The following is a 7,953-nucleotide window of genomic DNA, read 5'->3' as shown; positions in this document are numbered from 1 at the left end:
CTCTGTGGGACAATGGGGACTCTTGACAGGGTGGTCAGCAGCCATAGAAAATTACCAAAAACACCGGTGAAAAAAATCTCTGGCACTTGAGACAACCAAAACCGGAAGGCATGGCAAGAAGCCAGCAGTTACAGTTTAACCCCACAGGGCAACTGAGTTTTCTCTCTGCTAGTGGACAGTAACAGGGAAACTACAGTAATCTGGGGGTGGGGGATGCGCAGTGGGAGAAGGCTGCTAATGGAGTTACAGGCTCTTAGGACCATTATAATTTAGAGTATTAAGGTAATTGTAATCTTACTTATACATTGAGGTCGTTGAAGTCTGCGCTATATAGATTATGTTTTTAGCTTTTGAAATATCTTATAATGAAGGCCAGCAGGAAGTTAATAAGAGGACAAAATGGTTATCTCTGCATATTACCCTTAAATATTTATCAAGAAAACATAGAAGAAATAAGAAGCCATGTTCTTTTAAGAATCCTAACTCCGTGAACGCCAGTCCACATTTTAAAAATCTCCTTTTATTTATGTGCTTTACCACCTGAAATTTGTTCTGTGTCCTAAAAACTATATCTTTTTTTTTAAGATTTTATTTATTTATTTGAGAGAGAATGAGTGAGAGAGAGCATGAGAGAGGAAAAGGTCAGAGGGAGAAACAGACTCCCCAAGGAGCTGCGTGCCCGATGTGAGACTGGATCCTGGAAGTCCGGGATCATGACCTGAGCTGAAGGCAGTCACTCAACCAACTGAGCCACCCAGGCACCCCTAAGAACTCTATCTTTATCTGAATATTTCCAGGTAATATTCCATCTTCACTCATGCATATAGTGACTAAAAAGAGTCACTATTTGAGGGATACTTGTCAACAAACACTATACTGAACATGTTAACATTCTTTAAAATCTTATTTTTACGATTTCAAACCAAATCACTTTTATAAAGCTATTATATGAAGTAGTCACTGGGTCACTTTTTGGAAAAATAGAAAGAAGTCTTCAAGGATTAAGGGGTATTGGGGCGCCTGAGTGGTTCAGTGGTTGGGCCGCTGCCTTCGGCTCGGGTCATGATCTCAGGGTCCTGGGATCGAGTCCCGCATCGGGCTCTCTGCTCAGCAGGGAGCCTGCTTCCTCCTCTCTCTCTCTCTCTGCCTGCCTCTCTGCCTACTTGTGATTTCTCTCTGTCAAATAAATAAATAAAATCTTAAAAAAAAAATCTTAAAAAAAAAAAGGATTAAGGAGTATTTTCCCATTATATTTATATATAACTTAATACAAAGCTGTAAGTGCCATTTGTAAAACAGTTTTGAGAGGTGTAAAAGGGAATTTTTTTTCAAATCCAAGAAGGAAATCATTCTGGTTAACGCCTCAATCAGTGTCTCTGAATTTGCAGACTATTCTATGTCACACAGCCGCTCAAAGACTTTCCCAAGACAGGCTCAGGAACAAATACCATTATTAATGCTAGAAAATTATGATCATATGTGTAAATGCATATTTTGTTGGTGTGTGTGTATATATATATATTATACACATATATTATAATATATTATATTATATATATAACATATATATTATATTATACACACAAACATATAAACATATATATATTATATTATACACATATATATATTATATTATACACACAAACATATAAACACATATTATGTATATAAACATATAAACATGAACACAGATTTTTTAATCTGAAAAGACATATATCAAAATGCTCATAGTGGCTAATTGTAGGTTTAGAAGTATTTAGTAAATTTTAGGTTCTTTCAGCTTATTTTCCAGTTTTCCAAAAGAGCCAGGTACTACTTGTGAAATAGAAATATTTATTAAAGCACTCTAGATGAATATGTTGTGGTTTGGAAACATGTTCATAATAAAGGGTGACTGTTCTGACAGCCAACTTTCAACTTCAGGAAGTATAATGATGAAAGGTCTCACCACCTGTGCTCTGAAAGAGCGTAACATTTGTGCCAAGGCCACTCTCCCCATGTCTGTTCCCAGCCAGCCTGACAGGGGCACTAAGACAGGCCCCATCCTGAGCAACGTGGGACTCCTCTGATGGCCAATTTTTATGCAAGGACTCCCCCAGATACTGGCTGAACTTTCCCTAGACTACATGACAGTCTACATGACACTGTCCCTCTCTCCTTCACTGGGGCCAGACTCTGCTCATGGTCGGATGCCTTGCCCAGCTCCTCCCAGCTCCTTCCCCATTTCCTCTCAGAGGTGTTTTCCAATGAAATTCAGGTGTATTAAATCCTATCTTGGTGTCTGGGGTGCCGGGGTGACTCAGTGGGTTAAGCATCTGCCTTCAGGTCAGGTCATGATCTCAGGGTCCTGGGATCAAGTCCCACACTGGGCTCCCTGCTCAGCAGGGATTCTGCTTTTCCTTCTGCCTTTCCTCCTACTTATGCTTGCTCTCTCTCGCTCTCAAATAAATAAATAAAATCTTTTTTAAAACATCCTATCTTGGTGTCTACTTCCAGAAGAACCTGAAATAACACAGGCTACAAAGGGATATAACACATTGTTATATTTTGGAGAAAAAAATACACATGTGCATATATGTTTATGTGCGTGCATATGTATATAAACTACATAGATACACATATATCTAGGTATATTTACAAATAGAAAAAAGTAGGATGAGGGGCTCTCTTGGAATAAAAAGGGTATATATAGGCCATTTTTTACTTATCTGGATATTCTTAAATTTCTACAATAAGTAGCTATTACTGTGTAATATAAAAAAGTAAACTGCTACATGTTAGTAATTTAGTTGAATCTGTGACAGAGTCATTTATATCTAATTTTACACTTTACCAGATTGCTTAAAGAATCTATCCATTCATTCATTTCTTCACAGAAACCTGCGCTAGGCTAGCTCTGTGCGAGAGAAATCCAAGGGAGCGCCTGGGTGGCACAGTGGGTTAAGGCCTCTGCCTTCGGCTCAGGTAATGGTCCCAGGGTCCTGGGACCCTGGATGGAGCCCTGCATTGGGCTCTCTGCTCAGTGGGGAGCCTGCTTCCTCCTCTCTCTTTGCCTGTCTGTCAAATAAATAAATAAAATCTTTTAAAAAAAAAAAAAAAAACAAAAAAAGAGAGGAATCTGTGAAGTGCAGGAAGGGGGAATCTGAAAGCAGACAGGTGGATCTTGGGAAGTGCCTGGACAGCGACACAAAGCAAGTGTTAGGAAGGTGAAAAAAGGACCCCTGTCCAGAGTACCAGATTGGTGTGAGGTGGCATTTCATCTTAGCCCTGGAGGGAAAAAAAGATAACTTTTTTCCTTTTACTTCGGAATTTTATTAAAAGAGCCTCAAGCGTTGGGATCATGCTTCGGGAGTGCTTCAAAGTGTTTTATATTCTCTCATATATCCTGATGCAGGTAACATGGTTCATGGTGCTTCCCACCCCCATTTTCTTATCCACCAACTTTCTCCTCCTAGGGAGTCTCCTCGCCAGCCCAGGCCTGCCCCGGAATCAAAGAGTCATTATCCAAGGCTACTATACTCTTGGTTTTCTGGCCAGCCATTATGGTTTCTTCAAATTCATCTCTCAGCTTAAAGAAGATCTTATTAATTTAATCTAATTTAATTTAATCTAATTTTTTTAAGTAGGCTCCACGCCCAGAGTGGAGCAAAACATGGGGCTTGAACTCATGACCCTGAGATCAAGACCCGAGCTGAGATCAAGAGTCAGATGCTTTACCCACTGAGCCATCCAGGTGCTCCAAGATCTCATTAATTCTAAAGCTGCTTTTGTTTTTTATAAAAAAGGGATCACTTTTCCATTTATACCAATGGGCCCAGTGGGTTTCACCAGACAGCCTAGTTTCTTGCTGGTTTCTCCTATTCCTTCAGTAACAGAAGTCGGGGCATCCAATCTTCAAGAGTCTGTTTCAGTTGGATGAACTCTCTTTTTGGAACTTCAGTAGTTAGTTGGGCATGTCCTCGCACACCAGAGGCAGATGGTATAAGACAGGTCACATTTGGTAAGTAAAGCTGGGGGGGAATGGTGGGCACAACAGTAAATGGCTAGGTCCCGATGCTCTGCCTTCAATTCATGGGAGCAGTCGACTTTACAAATTAATAACGCGCACCTGGTTTCTCTATGGAAAACTTTAATATGATCCGGAGCTCCGCAGACATCTCAGCATTTCACCTAAAGCCCTAGACTCATTTGTTTAGAAGTGGCTTAGTACAGCAGTCTTTCCAGCTTCGGAAACATGCCTTAAAAATGTCAAAAATTATTTTGTCATGAACAGGACATCTTTCTTTCTGATCAAATGTAGCTCTGAAATGTTGATGATTAGTATAAGTGGGGTGGAGTTTGGGCAGGAATGTGCATTACTAACACCATCCAGCATCAACTTCTGCTACCTGAGCCTATAATGTCCCTTTGGCTCACCGCAAGTTTGCAATTCACATAGTGCAATCGCTTGTCCCTTTGAATGTGTTTCCTTTTTTTAAGGCTCGTATCCAAATCTCACTAGACTGTTCAGACTCGGAACCAGTAAACCCCATAAAAGCACCTCCTAATCACTTCCTTATCTCCAATGTCCCGTCTGTTCTCTGTTGTTAATAGATGAGCTGTTAGGAACAAAGAATCCTGACACCATCACGTGGAAAGGAAAGTAGTTCGAAGAAAAAACAATAGAACACAAAGTTCTTCGGTGAAATGCTGACTTTGAGTGTAACATAGACAAAGCAGTTATTCATAAATCTGAGGTAACATTCTTTTAGATTTTATTTAAAGAACTGCTGTAGTAGCTGAAACTGAAGTCTACAAGTATTTCCTTAACATGTCATTTTTTCCTCCAATTCCGATATATAGGCTTATTATTATAAAAGTTCTTCAGCATTCATAAGGTTTTCCATTTTATAATAGCAAGCATTTCAACGTTTATTTTGGGGAAAAAAAATGCTTAGAAAATGTCATGGATTTTTCTAGTAAGTAAACCAACCCTTAGGTCTAGGAACAGGCAGCGTTCCCCTTTAGTGCCTCCCCTTGTCCAACCCCCCTCCGAAATGTCCAAGTTAGTTTTCTTTCTTCTTCTGAATTTATATAGGCATTTTGCTCAATGAGAAGGTAAGCGGAAGGGAAAGAAGAGGGGGTACTCTTCTATAGGTCTATAAAATCTGGACGAAATCATCTTACTGAAAACTTACTGTGTGCTCAGTATCATGTTTCTGCCGGGCTCACCAGGACAAGGAAGCAGAAAGGAAATGTCCACCCTGCATGTACACGGACGTAGGAAGCCTGGAGAGACCACACCAAGTTTATGATCTGAATTTTTTCATTTGTAAACTTTTTGAGAATAGGAACTCCTTTTTAATCAAAGTGTCTTAAAAGGTGGCTCCCTACACAGTAGCAATTACAGTTTTGTCTGTCTTGTTTTCAGACTACTTGGGACCTGTTTGAAATCACTGACTGTACCATCACCCCACAGTCCCCACAGGCAGGAGGTCCCTCCTCCTGCTCCAAGCTCTGAAGCACAGACAGAGTTCTTTTCTGTTCCTTGATGAAAAGCATTGTGAGTCACAGCGCAATTCTGTTGCAAATACGGTAAGCATTAGGGCCCTGAGTCTCCCAAAAGTTAAAGTCTCCTTTAACTTTAAAAGGGTTAAATTAAGGATTTTCAGTCACCTTCGTGCAAGAATGGCAGCAAAGTGGAGAGGACTTAATGTCCAGACATTAGGGCAAATAAGATCAGGTTCAGCAAGGATGGGAGACAGGGGCCAGGAGGAACTCTATGGCACCTTAACACCTGGTTGACGTGAAAATTTACACACAGTTGGGCAAGATTGAGGCAGGAGGGCAAACGCAGGAGGAGGCAACTCCCCACCTCTCTCCTATTCCACTACCCACCCCAGGCCAGCCAAAGAACCTACTGGAAATGGCAGGCCATTGCTGCTCAGACTTTTTGTCTGATGCCCTGTCAAGGTTCCTTTTTCAATTCTTTTTCACCATCGTGGAATGAGGTCAGTACTCTGCGATCATCATTTTGTTCCAAATTCTTGAAATATTTTATTATTTACAAAAGATTTCCCTACTGACTTAGGACAGGAAAAAATATGAATGTGCAAACCCTGAGAGTCCCATCATAAAAACTTCAATTGTCACGGCTTTAGTTAAACAAAGATTATTCCTGAAGGACTTTTGAAAGAAAATACTTAAGAAACAAAGTTTAATTTGTTTATTTTTATTGAAAAGCTTTATTTTGTTTGTATGTATATAAGTAACATATTCATTGTTAAAAATTCAGAAAAATACCACCAAAAAATGTGAAGAATAAAATGAAGATTATGTCTAATATCACCACCCAATGTTACTTTTGAAGTCTATCTTTCCAGATTTTTTTCTACATTCTACATTTTCTACATCTACATTATCCTTTTTATTTTTATTTTTTTTAAAGATTTTATTTATTTATTTGAGAGACAGACAGTGAGAGAGAACATGAGCGAGGAGAAGGTCAGAGGGAGAAGCAGACTCCCCGTGGAGCTGGGAGCCCGATGCGGGACTCGATCCCGGGACTCCAGGATCATGACCTGAGCCGAAGGCAGTCGTCCAACCAACTGAGCCACCCAGGCGTCCCTACATTATCCTTTTAATCATCCCATTATATTCGATTGTATCAAAGCACCATAATTTAGCTCCTTACTTATTAACATGTACTTGGGTTGTTTTCCATTTTTTTATTATCATAAGGAAGGTTGAAGTAAATATCTTTGAAGACACACTTTCAAATATATGTCCAATTATTTCTTCCTCTGAGCAGAATTGCTAGGTCAAACAGTTTGCATATTTAAAATTCCAATACACGTTGTTAAACAGAGTTGGGAAACGCTTACACTGATTCTACTCATACTCCTAGTATATAAGAATTCCTCTGTCTCTACTGTGCCAAGGCTGAGGTGTCTCTTTCTCTAAACTTTAGGATTAGTTCACAAAAAAAAAGAAATAAATCTCATGGGTTTTGAGTGAAACTGACTCTTGAGAATGAATTTATTTTCTTGCACTTATCGACTATTAGCAAGACTTCTAAAAGTAATCTGTTTATGACCTTTGTCCATTTCCTGTGGGGTTTTAACCTTACAATTTTTAATAACCTTCTATATGTTAGAGGTAGTAACATTAGTCTGTAGAAACTGAACTCTGTTCAGTTCAGAGGGCCAAGACCATCTTCTTCAGGACCACACAGCCAGCCTGTAGTGTGACCCCTGACACAGGACAGACCCTGCCCATCGTATATGTTGTAAGTAAATTCTCCCGCTTTATGTTTCTTGTCATATTTTCTTAAAAAATGTCTCTTCTACCCAAAAGTCTTTAAGCTTCATATAGTAAAAATCTATTGATATATTCCTTATGATAGATAAACATTGAGTCCTATATTTCTCATATGAAGATTATAAAAATAACAACAAACATTATTATACACACTACATGTGTCAACAACTGTTGCAAGTATTTTACATATACTCATTCATTTAATCCTTAGAACAAGTCTTTTGTCAGGAAAGTATGTCCGAGTCTGCCCCCCAATTACTCCTCCTTGCAAAAACTATTCTAGCTATTCTTCTCAATTGATCTCATTAATTTTAACAAGCAATGCTTTCATATTTTCTAAATCAAAAGAAGGAGGAGGGACAAAAGTAGATTTCTTACTCTCTCCCCTTTACCTCAGCTGCCCTCATTCTCCTTCCCATTGTGTGTGTGTCTTTCTCTTTCCTTTACACAAATTGTAGCATGATACACACACCATTCTGCATCCTGGTTATTTGATTCCTAAAACAAATAAATTAATAATAATTTAAGAAAATTAACAAATTCATCAATTTGTTCAAATATTCAAATTCATTAATAAAATGTCAAAATGCTCTTTAAAGTCATTTTGTCAGGGCGCCTGGGTGGCTCAGTGGGTTAAGCCTCTGCCTTCAGCTC

The sequence above is a fragment of the Mustela putorius genome, unplaced genomic scaffold, assembly GCF_011764305.1.
Source record: "Mustela putorius furo isolate JIRA1106 unplaced genomic scaffold, ASM1176430v1.1 tig00003863_pilon_pilon_pilon, whole genome shotgun sequence".
NCBI classification, from domain to species: Eukaryota; Metazoa; Chordata; class Mammalia; order Carnivora; family Mustelidae; genus Mustela; species Mustela putorius.
The sequence above is the reverse complement of the archived record's forward strand: the minus strand, read 5'-3'. Positions refer to the sequence as shown.